The following is an 11,433-nucleotide window of genomic DNA, read 5'->3' on the forward strand; positions in this document are numbered from 1 at the left end:
CTGCAGCATTCCTCACCTCCACCTAAAGATTGGGAGATTTTGGCAAACAGCATTTTCTTTTGTCTCTTCACAATAGATAACGCATTAGCCACAGCCAACCAGTTTGTGCTTACAGTGCTCAAATATTAATAGTGCCCAATTAATATTAATAACACCTCCTTCAACTCAACCAGACAGGGGCCAGCCCTTCTTTAGTTGAGGTCTCCAGTGATGCTTTGAAAAATCAGAGTCAATCTGTCTGCGTGAAATTTAAACAAAGTTTGGTCATCATCTAACTGGTGCATTTTCCTTTGCAATGCCTTGACCAATCAGAGTCTATTATTCGCCCAGGTCAGTACAGTATAAAACGTTTGCTCCCTTTCCATTGGTGCTTATTGTGAATGAACCGAAATGTGCAAGACAAAAAGCTTTGATGAAACTTGCCTTTTTTGCATACAGTTGGACATTATTGAACTGTTGTACATTGTTGTGGCTCGGCCTCTCTCACAATGCCACCACACAAGGCCTTATAGATGATTATGGAGGAACAATGTGTATTGTGGTTGATTAATTATTTCAATAAATAAAGAGAGGACAGAACTGTGAGCATCGGCCCCTTATAAAATGAGCTTTGTAAAGGGTAACATTGAGGAGCTAGGAAAGGGCAGGAGAGTTAAACAAATACTTTTCAACAATATTCACATTAGGGCATTCTTGCAACTTTAAAATACACAAATATAGTCAAGCAGCAAAAAGGGGAGGAAATAACCATAACAGGAGAAAACATACTGTGGTCAATGAAGTATTTCAAAAGATAAAAAGAGAAGAGAGCTGTGAACATCGGCCCCTTAGAGAATGAGATTTGTCAGTGATAATGAGGAGCCAGGAAAGAGCAGGGGAGTTAAACAAATAATTTTAATCAATCTTCACAGTAGGGAACACTTACAACATTACAAAAAAATTAAGTAGTTCAGCAGCACAAAAGGGGAGGAAAGAACCATAATATTGATCAGAAGAGAAAAAGTATTTGGGAAAATAATAACCATTGACAAAGAAAATAGAGGTCGGCCGTTTGGTCATTCAAACCTGCTCCAACATTTAACACGATCATGGCTGATCATCCATCTGTTCCTGCTTTCTCTCCATACTCTGATCCCTTTCACCCCAAGGATTATATCCAAATCCTTCTTAAATACATTCAATGTTTTGGCTTCAGGTGCTTTCTGTGGCAGATAATTCCAGAGGTGAGGAAATTTCTTCTTATCTCAGTCCTAAATAGCTTGTTGATGACAGGTTAAAGAGACACTAGGATCCCATCTTTATGCTCCCATGTATGCCCATATCCTAAAAGTCATGGTTCTGGACACCCTGTTTATTGAGAACAGCCTTCCTCTGTTTATCCTGTGTAGCCCTGTCAGAATTCTTTTGTTTCTATGAAAGACCACTCTTCTGAACTCGAGTGAATATAGTCCTAACTGATCCAGTCTTTCTTCACATGTCAGTCCTGTCATCCCAGGAATCATTCTGGTCAACCTTCATTGTACTCCCTTCACAGCCAAAGCATTCTTCCACAAGAATAATGAGACCAAAATTGCACACAAGAATCCAGCTATGGGCTCACTGAGACCTGTGGAATCACAGAAGGACGTTCCTGCTCCTGTATCTGAATCCTCTCGTTAAGAAGGCCAAAAGAAACTAACTTGTGCTTGGGACATTTGAAAACAAAGTGTAAGTTTTGTGTTAAATACAAAGATAATTTATTTGCCTTTTACTCAGAAAATAAAAACCTATATTTTCAGGAAAGTCAATTTAACATCAGTAGAAACAGACAACAATGAAATGTGTTCATTACCGAACATAATTAATAGCAAAATGCAACCACTGTGGTTATTTGTGAATTCACTCATGTTTTTTTGGGGGGGGGGGGCAGCAGGGGGGGTTGTCGGGTGTTTGAGTGAATCCCTTCCCACATTCAATGCAGGCGAACGACCTCCCTCCAGTCTGAACATCACTGGCATACAATGAGGTGAAATGATCACCTGAACCCAGTTTGAAAGTGAAAGCACTGGAACGGTCTCTCACCTGTGTCAACACATTGATGGATCATCAATTGTTGAGGACTTTTAAAGCATTTTCTGCAATCTGAACATTCAAAGTTATTTCAATAATGTGAGCAAGTTCATGGAGGCTAATTGTTCAGAATCTTTATACCATTTCCCACATTCTCTGGTCAGAATGAACTTGCTCGTGTTTCAGCAGGTACAATGACCTGACGAATCTCTTCCTGCACATGAAGCAAGTGAACGGTATCTCCCCTGTGTGGATGCATTGGTGTACAGCGAGGTTACATATTCATCTGTACCCAGTCCCATCATGAGAGTATCTTATTGGGCTCTCAACAGTGTGAACATGTTGATGGGACATCAGTTCTCCAGAACATTTACAGCATTTCCTGCAGTCTGAACATTGAAAAAGGTCTCTCATTAGAATGAACTTTCTGGTGTTTCACCAGGTCAGATGAGTGAATGAAACACTTCCTACATATGGAATAGATGAACGGTCTCTCCCCAGTGTGAATGTGCTGGTGTATTGGGAGTTTAGATGATCGCTTGAACCGAGTCGCACAGTGAGAGCACCTGAATGGTTTCTCACTAATGTGAGATATTAGTTCTCTCGAACTTTTCTCGCAATTCCTAGAGTGTGGATATTTTAAAGGTCTCTCCCCAGTGTGAACGTGCCGGTGAGTCAGCAGATGGGATGAGTGAGTGAATCCTTTCGCACACTCAGAGGAGATGAACTGCCTCTCTCTTATATGAACTTGCTGGTGTGTCAGCAGACTGGATGATCAAATGAATCCCTTTCCACAGTCAGGGCTGGTGAACGGTCTCTCTCCAGTGTGACCACACTGATGACTTTCCAGGGAAGATGGATATTTGAATTCCTTCTCACAGTCCTCACGTTTCCATGGTTTCTCAGTGTGAACACTGGTTTTGGCTTCCATGATCAAAGCCTGATGATATTCAAGACATGATGAATTCAACATTTCGTTAGAATCTGCAGCGAGATTTGAGTTCACTGACTGCAAATGCTCCAACTTCCTGTAAAATGAATAACAGACAGTAAGAAGAAAATATGACCCACAGGGAAAAAGGCAGAACTTTAAAACTGGACTGAATACATCTGATCATTTGTGCAATAGACAGTGGACAATGTGACCATGAAAGCTCTTGGATTGTTATAACAATAGAACTGGTTCAGTATTGAGCTTCAGTGAAAGGAACTGGCTGCCAAATCTGGGGCTGCATAAAGGTGTTCTTTGTGGGAAAACTGAGAAATAGGGAGAGCATTAATGGAGATGGGCTTCATATGGGCAGCACGGTGGATCGGTCGTTAGCACTGCAGCCTCACAGCACCAGGGACCTGGGTTCGATTCCAGCCTTGGGCGACTGTCTGTGGAGTTTGCACATTCTCCCTCTGTCTGTGTCGGTTTTCTCCCACAGTCAAAAGATGTGCAGGCTCGGTGGATTGGCCATGCTAAACTGCCCATAGTGTTCAGGGGGGTGTGGGTTATTGGGGGATGGGTCTGGGTCTGGGTGGGATGCTTCAAGGGGCGGTGTGGACTTGTTGGACCGAAGGACCTGTTTCCACACTGTAGGTAATCTAATTCATCTGCCAGTAATTCTAACAACCTCCCAAACTCACCAGACAGAAACACAAGATCAAGTGGTGCATGGGAAAACCATCACTTCCAGGACTCTGAGCAGCAGATTCAGACTGGAAAAGATTATTGACTTGCTCAATATGTCAGAATGCATTTTATTAAAAATTAAACCTGCTGAAAAAATAGGGACTCTGACAGTCAGAGTTTATTTTAGCCTCTAGTTCAGTTAGAATGTAATACTTTGCCAATGATTTTCTGTATCATATAACCTACTCTGCAAATAACATCTTTCTTCAGGCTATCTTCAAGGTTTTGCAAGAAGAAAATAAATGATGAATCATTTGTACCTTACACATTTTAATTACTTTCCTCACTGCTTATGACGGGGACTGTACCACATAGTGAATAGAAAATACAGATTGGGTTATTATTCTGCAGAAAAAAAATCCATTCCGTTTGCAAGCTGCGCCATGACTTTCATTTCAGCTTCCCAATCCAGACAAAATCCTCTGTTAAGAACAAAGAACAACATAGCACAGGAACCAGCCCTTTAGCACTCCAAGCCTATGCCTACACATTCTAACCCTCCATGCTAAAAATGCCTTGATTCACAGGATCCACATTCCTCTCTTCCCTTCCTGTTCATGTATTCAGTCAGGTGCTTCTTGACTGCTGCTGCTGCGTCCGCTTCCATTGCCTCTTGTGGCAACACATTTCAGGAACTCAGCAACCTTTGTGTGAAAAGCTTGCCTTGCTTATCTCTTTCACACATTCCCCCTGCAGCTTGAACTTGTGTCCTCTAGTAATTTATCCCTCTGCCCTGGGGGGAAAAAGTCTCATACATTCCGCTCTATCCATGCCATTCACGATCTTATAAACTTCTCTCAGGCCACCCTCTCAACCTGCTGCGTCCCAGTGTAAACAAACCAAGTCTTTCCAACCTTTCTTCAATGCTAAACTCCCCCATAACCATGCAACATCCTGGGAAACCTATTCTATACCCTCTCCAAAGCATCCACATCCACATGTGGTGTCCAGAACTGAATGCAATATTCTAAGTGTGGCCTGACTAGAGTTCTACAAAGCAGCAGCATAACTTGCCTGTCCATATCGCCATTGCACCTTCCAATGAAGGCAGTCATCCCAAAGGCCTTTTATACTAAATTATGTACCTGCACCATCACTTTCAGTAGCCTGTGGACCTGCACACCCAGATCCTTCTGCATATCAATGTTCCTAAGAGTTCTGCCATTTACTCTATAATTTAAACCTGTACCTGACTTTCCAAATTACATCCCCTCATATCTGTCCAGATTAAACTACATGTCATCTTTCTGCCCATAACTCCAATTTATCTATACTCTGCTGTATCATCTGACAATCCTTCTCACTATCTGCAACTCTACCAACCTTTGTATTGTCCGCAAACTTATTGATTAGACCAGCCACGTGTTCTTCCAAGTTATTCATATAGACCAGAAACAGCAGAGGTCCCAGCACTGATTCCTGTGGAACACCACTAATCAAAACCCTCCATTCTGAAAAGTATCTTTCCACTGCTACACCCTGTCTTCGATGTAGCTATCTCTCCAGCTCATGTGACATCATCCTTTGTACCAGTTTGCCCTGATAGACTACTGCGCCATTCTAATGAAGCTCGCACGACTTGAACACACAGCAGCTTTCTTTCAATTTGACACTTTCCAATCTTCCAGATTGAATGTGGAATTCTGCAGTCCCTGAACCATCAAACAGTTATAAGGATCTGGAAAACTTGACCTGGAAATATGCTGGTACTGATGTCATGTTCAGACTGTTACTGCTCGTCGGCAATTCCCCACTCAGTGGAAATAGTTTCTCTGTAACTCCGCTAACAGTCACTAATCATATTCCCAAGACTTTGATCAAAAATATTTCTTCTTAATCAATTTCCAGGGATACCTCTCTCAGAATGAAGTGATGTGTTTTAGCAGAAGGGATAGGAAGAGGCAATAACACAACACTAAAGAGTGTGCAGAGTCTGAGGGATTCACATGCACAGATATTTGAAAGTAATAAATAGATTAATTCGTCAAAGCAAATTTGATGTTGATTGATTTCAAAAAAATACTGAATCAACATTTGAGAGAAAAATGCAAAGGTGCAGGGATAAAACAAGGGAATAGGACTGACTGGATTGCTCCAGACATTTGGCATGGGCTAAATGGTTTGCACTTTTTGATTTTTTTTAATATGGGCCTTCTTGTATTCTAAACCTAAAGATTCAGTTATCAATCAGGTGAATCTGTGCTACATCCACTCCATAGTTGTTTGACCGTTCCTGACAGCAAGTCCGAGAACTAAAAACAGCTAATCAACTGTAATCTAACCACAGATAGTGTATCTCATTTTCTGATATCTCAAATCTTTTCCCACAGGCACACACACACACACACACACACACACACACACACACATACATACATACATACATACCTGAACGTTACCACATTCAGATGCTGATAACATTCAGATCCTCATCAATCGAGTTACTCTTTCACTCTTTCTGAGGTTCAAGTCTGCCAAATTCCTCTGCTGACATTGATCTGTAAGAGTGTAAAATCCATCACGATCAATCCAGGACAGAGATTCAGAACAGAAAAAGAAAAGCATTTCTCTTGGTTTGAAGTTGCTGTTCGTAAATCCTGCTCGCCTTCCCCTCGCCCCGTTCCCAACAAGTGAAGGACATGCGCGCGCTCCGGTTCCAGTTGGCCCCGGATAAAGATGGCGGGCTCACACGGCTCAGAAAACATTCGCGGCGCCCAGCCCTGCCTCGGCTAACAAAGGAATTCAGCAATTCCAGTCTATTCGTGACAAAACAGGGATCGGTATTTTTCAATTCAGTGACGGTAGCTACTGTCAGATTTTAAAAAGCCTCTCCGCCCAATTAGTGAAATACTCACTCGATTTCTAATTTTCACCTTTCAAATCCTCATCGCGCCTGCTCCTCATCCGATTCCTCCGGCTCTCCTTTGCCTCCGGTACTGCGCATGTTTGAAACGCTTCAGATTGCGCGCGCACAAGTGGGCGTATACATTCAGAGATAATGGGGACTGCAGATGCTGGTGAATCCGAGATAACTTGTGTGGGTCTGAAACATCAGCTCTTGTGCTCCTAAAATGCTTCTTGGCCTGCTGTGTTCATCCAGCTCCACACTTTGTCATCTGGGCAAATGCATTCCCGCCCAGAATGCTGGGAAAAACACGCTGCCATTGAGCAGCAATATTGATATAACGAAGATATGAAGGAATATGCCAGGACGAAAGATACAGGAATCCATTGATACAAGTGCATGGTCCCTGTCTGTCCTGGTTCTAATAAACAGCAGAACAAAGAGATATGAACACACACTCAACGGATAAAGTGAACAAAATATACACCTTTCCTGTGTAGAATATTTGAATTTCGCCGCAAGAAGAATTCATTTATTGGTGATAAAATCATTACAAATTTCAAAGCTGAACGATGTCAGGTAGGAAAACTAAATAAATCCGTTCTCACACTGAAGTGTGAAGAGTCTTCCTGTGCGGTGACTGTGCTGATATGTCAGTAGTTTAAGATGTTCAGGCAAGCGTGAAATGTTACACACGAGCTTCAGAAGAGACTGAGATGTCAATCACTTCCTGTAATGAGTTTCATTGTCTCAGCACTCTTTGAATAAACAAAAGCAGACTCAATCAACTCGAAATATTCAGCAACAGTTGAAAGAGAAATGCACTTTATATTACATGACTTCTCTGCATCAGTCCACAGAAAGGGAAAATTAACTCTTTTTCTCAAGCCAGGGACTTATCATCGAGACTGAATATTTCCAATATCTTCTTGTTTTATACTCAGTCAAAGAACTGATTTCTGAATTGTACAATCAATTCATTTGTGACTCGTATCTTTTTTTTGTGTCCACACATTAGTGGAAACATCTTCCGTGTTTAATCTGTCCGTCAGGCTTAGCACAGGAGTTAGATGACAGCTCCAAGAACAAATCAAATCAGCACGGCTATCCTTTGTTTTAAGATGTTACTTTTCTTTTCTCTGCAAAGAGAAAGAGCGTCCAGAAATGATGCTTGCCTTGTGGGGAGAGAAGATTTCGGAGACACAGTAAAGGAATACAAGTCCAAAGAACTGGACACTATCGTGGCTTGGGTTAACAAGTGACAGGTATCATTTGCTCCATATAAATGGCAAGCAATGACATTCTCAAATAAGACAAAATATAATCACATTTCTTTGACATTCAATGGCATTACCGTCACTAAATGCCCCACTGTTAACATGCAGGTGGATCCCATTTACCAGAAACTCAACTAGACTTACCACATATACACAGTGAATACAAGTGTGGGTCAAAACCGATGAAATACTGCTGTGAGTAACTCACCTGCTGACTTCCCAAAGCCTGTCCATCTTCCATAAAAGTGAAATGGAATAACTTCCCACTGGATGGGTGTAACTCCGTTAAGACTGAAGAAGCTTGAGACCATCCAAGACAATGCAAACCACATCACTGGCACTACACCCATGAACATCCACCCCCTCCACCACCAACCTTCAGTTACACCAATGGGTTTTGGGTCAGCTGATACACAGGAAAACCAATGACCACCATTCCCCCTGCTGATCGCTCAGTATCCTGACTTGGAAATGTATCGCAATTCTTTCACAGTTGCTGTGTCAAAATTCTGGAATTCCCTCCCAAACAACATAGTGGGGCGAATTATAAAACTAAGACCGCTGCAGTTCAAGAAGGCAGCTCACCACCACTCCCTCAAGGACAATGAGGGATGGGCAATAAATGCTGGCTAGCCAGCAACATTCACATCCCACAAACAAATTAACAAAAAAACATTGGTGGGCTGCTATCTAAGATGAAGGAGGTAGTTTTTTTATATTAATGCTAAATATATTGATGGTCAACAAGAGAGTCAAAAGGTTATTATGATAAATAGCTTGTGGAGTTGAAGCTACACTCAGTTCAGACATGATTTTATTTAATGACCAAGCAGGCGAGAGTGGCTAAATGGCACATATCTGCTCCTAGTGCTGACATGTACATGTATAGTCATATTGAAGCTATTCACAGACATTCGGGTGTAAGCTCAAAAGATCAAAATTTAAGTAAAAGCTGAGACATTTGACTGAATGAAATGAGACGTCTGTTATCTGCTTGGGATGCTTTTCCTAAATGGGTCCCTGTTAAGCAAGTGTGGTATCAGGAAGAGACCGTGAAAACAAGAGCTGGAGATCAATTTATTTTGAAAGGGAGAGAAAAAAGGAATGCACTTCCAGGCATTCTCCAGGTGATGGTGTTTCTCCTCATCTCAGTCCTAAAATATTTACCCCATATCTTAAACTGTGGCCCCTTGTTCTGTAATTCCCCACCATTGGAACATCCTTCCTGCATCTAACTTGTCCAGTCCTGTTTGGAATTTGGAGATTTCAATGTGATCCCCTCATTCTTCTATACTCCGGTGAATACAATTTTAACCGACTCAATCTCTCTTCATACGTTATTCCTACCATCCCAGGAGTCAAGTTGATAAACACGTGCTGAACGCCGTCGAAAGGAAGAACACTTTTTTTCAGATAGGCATGCCAAAACTGTACACAATATAACAGGTGTGGACTTACTTAGGCCCTGTGCAGTTGCAGCTAGGCATTCTTGTTCCTTTATTTGGATCCACACTCTGTGAAGGCCAACAGATAATTTGTTTCCTTACTGCCTGCTGCACTTGTGCACTTACTGTCAGCAACTGGTGCGCAAGGATCCTCTGGTCTCATTGACACTCCCATGTGCCATTCAAACGATAATCTGCCTTGTTTTTTTTATTGCTACAAAATGGATAAGCTTACATTTATCCAAATATAACGTAACCAATATTAATTTTCACTTACAAAGCTTCTCCAAATCACACTGCAACATGCATGCACCCAGCTTTGTGCCATCTAAAAAGTTTGAAAACTTATATTTAGTTTCCTCATCTAAATCAGCAACATACATTGTGAACAGCTGGGGTTCAAGAACAGATCCCTGTTATACCCCACTAGTTACTGTCTGACATTGTGAACAGCTGGGGTTCAAGAACAGGCCCCTGTTATACCCCACTAGTTACTGTCTGACATTGTGAACAGCTGGGGTTCAAGAACCGACCCCTGTTATACCCCACTAGTTACTGTCTGACATTGTGAACAGCTGGGTTTCAAGAACAGACCCCTGTTATACCCCACTAGTTACTGTCTGCCATTGGGCAAAAGACACATTTACTTTGAATCCACGTTGACTACGTGCTGACCAGTTTCATAACCAACTCATTACACTCACCCCAATCCCCTGCATTTCAACCGTACACATTAATCTCTAATCGCTTCTTCAAAGGTCTTCATAAAACCTAAGAAACACATCTACTGGGTCACCATGATCAACTCCACTTGTGACATCCTGAAAGGCAGTCATCAGATTTGTCAAGAATGATTTCCCTTTTGCAAATCTATGGAGACTGTTTGCTTCTGTTATTGTATTCTGCGTACTGTGCTCCAAAATTCTTGGCAATGGAATTGTGCATCTTCCATAAGATTTATCTCAAACTCACTGGTCCATAATTAAAGGGTTTTTCTCTTCCCTTTTAAATCATATGATTACAGTAACTACCCTGTAGTCTGGAGGGACTGTCAAAGTGTCAAAGAAATTGTGGAAGAGAGCCAGCAATGCATCCATTATTTTGAAGACCCCTTCTTTAAGTCAACTGGGAATGTATGAGCTTTTGATCCCATCAATTTGTCTAAAATCATTCCTTGTGCCATTATAAATTCCCCTGTTTCTGACTGGAATAGACCTATATTAGTTACAACCAATCCTTTCCCCTTTATATACACACAGAGTGTTTCCAGTCAGTTGTTACATGCCTGCAAGTTTACTCTCATACTCAACTTCCCCTTTTTATTTAATCTCTTGGTCCCCCTTTGCTGACTTCTAACCCGTTCCCAATTCTGAGATCTATTTTTTTACTTGCCAATCTGAATGCCTGTTTTTGCATCTAACATTGACTTTAACTTGCCACTTACGCCATGGTTTGCCCGTTCTTTTCCTTGTCCTCTTGCAGCATACAGGAATGACATTTTTTGTCGTTCACTGATTCACTCTTTGAATGTTTGCCATTGTTGGAACACTATCATGTGAGAAACATTTCTCAATCCATTATACCCAACCTCATGAAGAATTCTGTTATTTTATGGTCATTCATCCCCAAATGGCCTTCCACGATGACATTGTCGATTCTTCATTTCTCATTGCTTAAATACTCCAATCTAAATGTTCTTTTCACTCGTTGGCTCCACAAACTATTCATCAAGAAAACCATCCTGTACACACTATACTAATGGCCCGTCCATGGTATTGTGGGTATTTTTATTCACCATATCTGTATGAAGATTAACATCTCTCACAACGATAGATATTGTTTTACCACATGCATCTCTGATTTCCTGCTTAAAGCCATCTCAACATCATCACTACAGTTTGGTGCTCCATATAACACTCTACATGTAGATAATTGAGAAACAAGGAAATAAGAGTATAATATAAATAAATATATATATAAATAAATAAATATAAATAAGATTCTATACTGCATGAGTTAGTATCTTTCATCAATAAGATGTGCACGTCCACTTTAAACAGTAATACAATTGCATCACCGTTCGGGAACAGGATTACAATTACTCTGAACAAATTACACAACTTTGGAGACATCAACAAG

At 41.2% G+C, this 11,433-nt stretch overlaps 1 long non-coding RNA gene across 1 annotated transcript; it reads right to left on the minus strand.

The window, feature by feature from the left end:
* Nucleotides 1–876: 876 nt before the first annotated feature.
* LOC132208665 (uncharacterized) lies at nt 877–6,698 on the minus strand. Its single transcript, XR_009444789.1, has 3 exons — nt 6,583–6,698; nt 6,116–6,225; nt 877–3,077 (listed from the first exon to the last, which is right to left on the minus strand). It is a non-coding gene; the product is annotated as an uncharacterized LOC132208665 (long non-coding RNA).
* Nucleotides 6,699–11,433: the final 4,735 nt, after the last annotated feature.

This window comes from Stegostoma tigrinum, unplaced genomic scaffold (genome assembly GCF_030684315.1).
Source record: "Stegostoma tigrinum isolate sSteTig4 unplaced genomic scaffold, sSteTig4.hap1 scaffold_50, whole genome shotgun sequence".
NCBI classification, from domain to species: Eukaryota; Metazoa; Chordata; class Chondrichthyes; order Orectolobiformes; family Stegostomatidae; genus Stegostoma; species Stegostoma tigrinum.